The following is a 9261-nucleotide window of genomic DNA, read 5'->3' on the forward strand; positions in this document are numbered from 1 at the left end:
TGAACAATGGCCACAAATTCCCAGGAGCATGGGCACATCACAATAATGCCATTCTTCAGGGAAATTTGGCACACTTGTTAAAGACACATAAGTCTGATATCTTACAGTAACAATGGCATTCTGAAGACAATATATTCCTCACTTATAAATTTGACTTAAAAATTAAAATTAGAGCCAGGTGGTGGTGGTGCACACCTTAAGTCCCAGCACTTGGGAGGCAGAGTCAGGTGGATCTCTGAGTTTGAGGCCAGCCTGGTTTACAGAGAGAGATCCAGAATAGGCACCAAAACTACACAGAGAAACCCTGTCTGGAAAAACTAAATAAATGAATAAATGAGTAAATGAATGAATGAATGAATGAATGAATGAATGAATGAATAAATAAATAAATAAATAAATAAATAAATAAATAAATAAATAAATAAATAAATAAATAAGCAGGTCTGGAGAGATGGCTCAGCAGTTAAGAGCATTGGCAGCTCTTCCAGAGGTCCCGAGTCCAATTCTCAGCAACCACGTGGTGGCTCACAGCCATCTATAGTGGGATCTGATGCCCTCTTCTGGCATGCAGGTGTATATGCAGCTAGAGCACCATATACATAAAACAAATAAATCTTTAAAAATAATTAAAATTAGCAGGTACTGACTAATGCCCTCAGAATGCCTTCATTGTGGAGGCTTTGACAACCTCTTCTCGGGTTTCCTGAAATCTCTAACCTACTTGTGATGAATCTAAATTATTCCAGGATTTCTGGCATAAAAACCATCCCCCTCTCTGCTCTTCTCGGCCAAGTGTGTTGCTTATTTGGTCCCAAACTTCCTTAGGGAAATCCTGGCTAGAGGTGGAGAGCTCTATATACATCATTAAACAAGCCTCCTGGGCATCCCTGGAGACACGTTTCTACAGATCGTACTGTAATATCCCAATTTTAATTGTGGTTTGGATCCTGGAAACAGCAGCTGGCAAGGCTGCTGGAGTTTCTGTAAGACAGGATGGAACAATTTCTGCAGCATCGGCTGAAGGAAGCGGGGCTTACTCTGTCCTCAGGCCCTTGCTAGATGCCAGGATGCCAGAGTCCATCTCCAGACATATAAACTACCTACATACTGCCTTAAGATTTCCTGAGTGAGCAGGAAGGGGAATCTACAGATTATATGACCACAGAGTGCAGTAGAGCTTAGTAGAGCTTTGCTGTTTTTGACTCCCAGCCAGATGGCCCCTCAAAGAGATTGGAATCAAATAAGGAACACCCTTGACCAAACTTTAGGCACTTTACTCCACTGGATGCTTTGGTTCCTTCTCATATTTATTCTTAAATAGTGGGCTACGGATGAGAGCTCCAGAGAAGACGTTGTCTTCAAAGTCTGATTGACTTGTTGGAACTGCCAAACTGTCTCTTGCACCCTGGTCTGAGATGGCGGATGAGGCCACCTGGAGGGTCCGGTTGGGTCCGATCTGAGATACCGGTGCAGAAGACTAATGCTGGACACTGGGATCAGGAATTGTGGGTGCAGTGACTAAAGGAGGAATATAGTCCTTTATCCCCATTTGGAGAACAAGAATTAGGACAATGATTGTTTCCACCTGGAGTTCAACAAGGAAGGACCCGGTAGTTTGGAAAACGCTGGTACATCCATGACTTCCTCAAATTAGTTGGACTTCAAGTTTGAAATTGCTATTGCACTACTGCTCCAGAAATTGTAGTCCCAGAGCTCGATGGGAAGATAGCAAAGATGTACAGGGGTGGCAAAATAAGTCTGACCAATCATTTCAAAACTCTGTGGGCCAGGAATGCACCCAAGTTTGTACTAGCTCATCCCCTGGCCCTGGAGCTGGGTCCTTGGTTAACAGTGCAAGTCCCTGGTGTGATTCAGAAGAGTGTGAGCCAGCACGAAGAAAAATGCAACCAATGAACGATCAAGCCACTAAAGCAGGACAGAAGGACTTTTGATAAGCTGCTTTCTCGTGACTCATGATTCTTTCACAGGTTGCCTCTGGCTGGTACAAAGTAGCTGGAGGAGGAAAAACCCAATAAAGTAAGGTCACAAAGTTTCTAAATTAAGCTGAATAGGGAGGTGAAAGATTTTGGATGTTGAAATAGGCAGTTTGTATTCCTTAGGGCCCTGAGGCATCTCTGCAGGCATAGGACATGATTGACAGCACATTGCTCTTTGGGGGGGGGGGGTTCTGGAGACAACCTGTCAATAAAAGCTGCTTCCCATGATAAAAAAGAAAGAAAGAAAGAAAGAAAGAAAGAAAGAAAGAAGGGAGGGAGGGAGGGAGGGAGGGAGGGAGGGAGGGAGGGAGGGAGGGAGGGAAGGAAGGAAGGAAGGAAGGAAGGAAGGAAGGAAGGAAGGAAGGAAGGAAGGAAGGAAAGAAAGGACTGCCGCATTGTGGAGAGATTGGAATGTTATAGGTTCAGAGACTAATTACCTATCTTGGATAGCTTTAGTCCATAGAACAGCCATTCTATTTTCACTTCTGCATCAGAACTAACATCCTGTGGCTAATAGATTAAAAAAAAAAACTTTTGAAATCTATTAACTTAGCAGACCACTGGCTTCCATTAACCCAAGGGCTAAGAATGTTATCACATGGCATCTTAGAGGGATTGAAAAGTTTCCCCCATCTTGCTATAACCACCTCTCTGGTGTACCCACTAATATGCTTAAACCTTTCCTTGATTTATGATTTTTTTATTATGTAAAACTATAAAACTTCATGAAAATTCTTAGAACATGGAACTTGGGGTAACCTAAATATGTGTTCCCAAACCATAGTCACTCCAAAATGGCTCCAGAATAAACTCTCTCTTCTTCTCTTTAAGATAAAAAGCTGTGGTTTTTAATATTGACAACAGCTAAAGGCATTGCCAAGCCTGATGACCTGAGTTCAGTTTCTGTGGCCCATGTAGTAGATAGAATAAAAGAACTGACTCCTGCAAGCTTTCCTTTGTATATGCGTGTCTTATAGCATATGGACACACACGAGAGAGAGAGAGAGAGAGAGAGAGAGAGAGAGAGAGAGAGATATTTGGGGCAAACAGTCTTCTTTTGCAAGTCCAGTCCAACAAGTACACCTCAACCAAGTTTCTCTTTGGCCCCAGCCTCAGCTATCATTACAAATCTTCCATCTTCAGACACAAGTGCTAGAGGTCAGAGTGAGGGCACACATTCTCCTGTAACTCATCAGTAATAGAAGATTTTGCTACAGTAGGCAGTGGCTCATTCAATGGATGACCAATTTAAATTAACAACCAAAAGCAAGAGTAGAAATCTAATCAGGTGTAGCTTATCATACTCATGTTAACTGAGGTAATTCATGGTTTTTATTTCAGGTTTTGGTGCTTTTGTTAGTTATAATCCAGAGGCCTCCTCAGCTCAAGTGGGTATCCATTTAGAACAATATCCCGTGCCCATAACAAAGAGCCTCATAGTTAGGAGATGATTTCATCCTTATACTAAAATCATCGGGAAACACAAGTCAACTGGCTCTCCTAAAGCACATTTTAAACTTTTCTTCTTGAATGTACCCTTTGAATACTCTGTGAGCCTCATATAGTCTTTGTTCACTTTAAAATTCACACCTCTATACTTTGGTACCTGAAGGCAAGTCTGATAGAAGCTACCACAGTTGCTCCCCTCAGGCAACTGTGTAGCCAGACTTCCCTTGGACTGCCAGCCTGCAAATAATGGCATGGAGACCTATTATTAATTATGGAAGCTTGGCCTTTAGCTAAGGCTTATCCCCAAATAACTCTTATAACTTAATTAACCCACATTTTTAAATCTATGTCCTGCCATGTGGCTCAGTTACCTCTCCTCGGTACCATATGTCCAACTTGGTCCACATCTCCCTGGCATCTCTCCTCTGTTCTTCCCAGAGTTCTCTCTCTCTCCCTGAAAATCCTGCCTATCCTATTCTCTCCTGCCTAGCTATTGGCCATTTGGCTTTTTATTAAATCAATCACAGTGACACAGAGTGTAAACAAATATTCTGCAACAGTTTCTACTTTTTGTCTAAATAAAAAGGAAGGGTTTAACTCTGACACAGAGTTTATATATATATATATATATATATATAAAACTATTTATAATAAGAATGCTTATCAGGTAACAAATTTACAATGTATAGTCCATTTGTATTTAGTAATTTTGGAAAAAATACTCCATTATCTATCTTATCTTGATAAACCTTAAGTTTTATACCTAAACTATTTTCTATCATAACTTGTACTATCAACCCAAAACTATCTTTTTAGATCTCAAAACTATTTTTTAGATAAACCTAAGGTTTTATGTCTCTCAACTTTATACACTTTACATCTCTTTTGTGAGTTTTTTTTCCTAAATTTGGTAACAAAGAAAACTATAACTAGTCTTCAACTCCTATCAAAGACCCAAGAAGGATGTAATATTACCTGAGTAAATAGGAAATACATAGCAAGCAACTTCAAAAACTATAGAAATGACAGAAACATCTGGCTGCCTGGACAGTCACCCAAGGTTCTGTGCAATGTTGGGGCATCCATCTTTAGCCTACAGACCTAGAATATCTGACAGACTTTTCTGTGAAGCAAGAATTTTGAAGGACTGTCATGTCTTGTCTTGATAAAGTTGGACAGTCATCTTCTTTTGTGTCCTGTTTGTCCAATTTGTACAGCATACTGTCAGCAGTCTAGGCAAGGGCAGTTTCTTGCCTAGTGGCTAGCTCTGCCACAAGAAAGTGCACTTCATATGGAGGCTCTTTGATGCCCAACACCCTTTTTTGAAGTAGACTGGTGCTGCAGGAGTAAACATATCTCACTGTCATGGAAAGCCTTATGTTATTAAAACATCTTAAATGCCATATTCTGTAGATCTCTGAAGTGCTTGAACATCACCTATCTATCTAAAATACAAGTTTAACCTTAAAAAATACCTAACATGACTGTAAGTTTTATTGTTACAGATGACTAACTACTAACCTGCATTTCTTAGCTATCATAAACAGTTTGTAATAATGGCTTTCAAGGACTAGAACTTCACAGTACATTTTTATTGATTTTTGGGGGGTCCAGTCCCTCAAACCTCTTTCAGGATCCAATAAAGACACTTCAGCAATTGAGGTATATCTAATATCTGAGGGTGAAGGAATGAATCTGTTCACATCATACTTCATTGCATGTCTCTATTCTCCTGCTTCTCTAAATCTACAGATTCTTTTCAGCTCTCATTCTTAGCTCCTCTCTTGCCCAACTATTCATACATTTCTAACAGGGGACTCTTTCCAATCCTGAGAAAAGTTTCAAAACCCTCAAGGTAATAGCACATTCCTAGAATAGATGATAAGGAGCAGAGCCATTACCATGGTAATGCAAGGTTCCAAGGTCTCAGGACCAGAGTCAGGGGGCACAGTGCCCAGTGTGACAAACTCTGAAACATAGCTTTTTAACAGCAGATTTGGCAAGCAAAAAATTGGCAGGCTTTTCTTAGAGTGTTTTGTGGTAGTAACCTTGGTAAGACACCTGTGACTCTGACCTTGTGCATAGCTATAAAATTTTAAACTTGCAATCTATTTACAAAGGTCTTTAGTCTAGTTTGAACTTGCTCTCTTGCTCTGAAGTAAAAATGAGCTAAATGCATGCAGTTTATGTTAGACTGAAGCGAGATTGTTATTTTTGTTAGTTGGAGTAAAAGAAACAAGGCAGGCTTTAAGTGTATACAGTCTCATGGGACAATAGATCTGGCTATGAAGCATATCCTAGTATATTTTCTCTATATCAAAATTATACAGCTAAATGAAAAGTCATCTTCCTGATCACCCACAGATATGCATGTCCATAAAATTGAGATATAATCATGAGGTTACATATATATATTTTATGAAAATACATTATAATGGGGAGATATCATAGCTGTTAATGCACAAGAAGTTATAGGTGGAAGCAACATTATTCAGAGTCAGTGGCCTGCATGCCTTGGTCAACAGATCACCCTATTAGAGAACATTTTGCTGGTGGGTTGATATCTGAATTATCAATTGCTATAAACTGTTCTGTCAGGGCCTGCAATAGCTCATAACAATGGCATAACCCCCCCCCAAACAATGACAAACATCCATAATCCACTGAATGACAGAAAAACCACCCAACCCACCTCTTGGAAATGTGGGTATTATGTTCTGTAGACTGCTTCCTATTGTCTGAGGGTGATGGCATCTTTAGGGGACCCTGAGAAAATTGAGATAATTCTCAAGTCCTGGGAGAGCTAGTTGTTGTCCAATCTCTGTGTGATGGGAAAGTGAAGGCCTTATCTGAAGTCCTGGCTGGAGTAGTCCATGAGGCTGGATCATCTCAGTTAGCAGCTTTGAAGTTGTCCTGGATGCAGAATTTTGCAGAAAAAACAACAGAGGCATTTTGAGAGGCTGGATCGCCTGGGCTACTTGTCTTCATTAATGTCTGGTCCTTTTTTTCTGAAAACACACAAACTTTAAAAGGTAACATATATCTGCATTAATACAAATATGGGATGTGCAATGTATATAAGTCAGATAAAGATAATTTTGTTTTATGTTTGAGCAGGTAAAGACATCTGTTAACTTTATAAGTCTGTTTGGACTGTATAACCAAAACTCTATCCATGAAATGTGAAAGGATGACATGTAATAATAAGTCATGAGGACTCTGTAGCCAACAAGATTTTTCATTTCTCATCCAGTCTCAGAACTGTTCCAATGTAGAGGGATCAGCATATACATCACCTGTCTTGTAGTTTTTGTTTTGTTTTTCTTTTATGTCTATAGCCAAGATTTTCAGGAGGTCTCCCCCAATCAAATCTGATCTTTATTAATTTTGAAGAAATCCATAGTTTTTTGTTTCCTGTGGAAACAAAGGCATAACCTCTCCCCAAACACAACACATTTTCTGACTTCCATTCTAAAGCTAAGACATTCTTAAAATATATAGGTTGATTTAATTTATCATTTTTTTTCTACAATCCAATGTCTCTCAGCAGCATTTGTCCTTTGCTCATTAGCACTCAAAAAATGTCAAGTCAACAAAGCAGCATACAGGATCCAGGTGCCCTGTGTTATGGTATTTCCCAACCTTATGTGGCTTATTCCTCTTATATTACTTTACTCTCTCTTTAAAGACTTCACTTTACCATTTGTTCTTTTTTGTGACTGTCTACACCCATTTTCTTTTCTTTCTTCAGCACCTAAGCACCTTTTAAAGCATACTATATCTGTTCAGAGGTTTTCTTGGTCTGGACCTGACTTTATGTATGTCTGTAGTGTTCTCTGACTGCATGACCCAAAGCTTAAAGTGGCATCAGGTACCAGTGGGAGGGAAGTTTCTGAGCCCACTTTCTGGAGTCCTTGTGAGCAGCTGTCTACTGATGTGAGGGCTCTCCCAGAGATCCAAGCAGCGACTGCTGCAGCACCAACTGGCATGTTTTCTCCGTTAGTGTGGTTGTGCCACATGTTTGGAATGCCACAACTGTTCTGTATCAGTCAACTCCTTTGACATCTGGAAAAGACCACCTGCCCCTTGAAACCTTCACATGCTACCCTCTCCAATCTTTTTACCATAACTTCCTGCCCTACTTCTCTGATTGCAACCACTACTTCCCATGGGTGACATACAATACTGCTAATCTTCATTATACTTATTAGTTTACAAGCTCCACAAACATCACTACCCTACTAAACACTTAGCTGTCCAAATGAAACTATTCTGCTTATAACTAATATGTCTGCCACTCAAATTAAGACTGCCTTACAATTTAAAAAAATTTATGCTAAGGCACCAGGAAGGTCATGAATTCATTTAATTTAATTGCAGCCTCAGCATCAATTTTTCAGTGACTTAAGTTATTTGAAACCCTGTAGTGGGCCATCACCTTTGATCTAGTTAAAACTGTTCCTTCCTGTGTGGTTATTTGCAATATAGCCCATATGGTCTTCATCTTAGTAAACTTTAAAGCAAGGTAGCCCACAGCTGCAAACCATGAAAACAACCTAACAGTCAACACTAGATCCTTGTTAAGAGGTTTTACACACCACATGGGATCTTTAAAGTAGCCACTCCATTGTCAGAGGGCTTATACCATGACCCCTCTCCAGTGCTCTTCTCCATGTCTCAGTCACTCTGCACCAGCTAGTTGAGCTCCCTGCCACATCAGGACTTCCCATCAGCACCCCAGCCACTCAGAGACCTGTAAGTACAAAGCTCTTCTGTTTGGTGCATTTTGGTTCTATATTCTTATTGTGTCTTGTTTCACTCAAACCACAGCCTCACTTTCCTACATCAGGGCTGGTCTTTCAAGAAAGAAGCCTCAAGGTCAAACTTAAAAGAAACTAATATCTAGCCTTCTGAGCTTTTCAGATAGTAGTATTTACCTGTTTTCTGACTAAATTATTGTGACAGCCACAGTGCAATGTATTATAAGAGAACAATGCTGTGGATGACTGATTGATGAATAAAACACTGATTGGCCAGTAGCCAGTCAGGAAGTATAGGTGGGACAAAAAGAGAAGAGAAGTCTGGGAAGTGGAAGACTGAGAGGAGGAGACACCAGCCTGCCATCCAGGTAAACCCACGGAACACATGGCGACATATAGATTAACAGAAATGGGCTGAGTTTAAGTGTGAGAGCTAGACAGTGGTAGGCCTGAGCTAATGGCCAAGCAGTTTAATTAGTACGAGCTTGAGTGATTCTTTTATAAGCAGTTGTGGGGTCCATGGGGCTGGGCAGGACTGGAGAAAACTCCAGCTACAAATGGCGTCCTACAGGTTGGCAAGAGTTTCCACCTAAAACCTGAGAAAGAAGATTCTAAAACAGAGCTAAAAACAGCTTCCTAGTTGTTTCTCTCAAGTTAGCGGCAGCCTGCGGGTTTGAGCTCTTATGGCGGGTTCCTGGCATGTGCTCTTGACCTGCAGTATGGTGGAAATGAGGCATCTGCAAGCAGCACATTATGCTGCATGGTGGATTTAGCCTTTCCTAGTACAAAAAAAAGGTTTCTGCTTTGATAGAGGCACAGACCCACTGCCTCTGGCGGTGAGCATGGTTCCTCTGAAGCTGGGGGTAAATGTACCATCTTTATGTTGGAAAGCTGAGGTGGATGGAGCCACCAGACAAAGCTGCTATTTTAGCCCTAGTAATGCTACAGTTTAAAGCAATAGTTACACAATAAGGCAGATTCAGATGGAACAAGACTTTAAATGGTTTACAATGTGTGTAAAAATGTACATAGGCTTGGAAGAGAGAGAAAAGGGA

At 40.5% G+C, this 9261-nt stretch overlaps 1 pseudogene; it reads left to right on the forward strand.

Moving 5' to 3' along the window:
• The first annotated feature begins 1415 nt into the window (after positions 1-1415).
• On the forward strand, positions 1416-1914 carry LOC102919015 (ubiquitin-fold modifier-conjugating enzyme 1 pseudogene; annotated as a pseudogene).
• Positions 1915-9261: the final 7347 nt, after the last annotated feature.

The sequence above is a fragment of the Peromyscus maniculatus genome, chromosome 3, assembly GCF_049852395.1.
Source record: "Peromyscus maniculatus bairdii isolate BWxNUB_F1_BW_parent chromosome 3, HU_Pman_BW_mat_3.1, whole genome shotgun sequence".
In the NCBI taxonomy this organism is placed as follows: domain Eukaryota; kingdom Metazoa; phylum Chordata; class Mammalia; order Rodentia; family Cricetidae; genus Peromyscus; species Peromyscus maniculatus.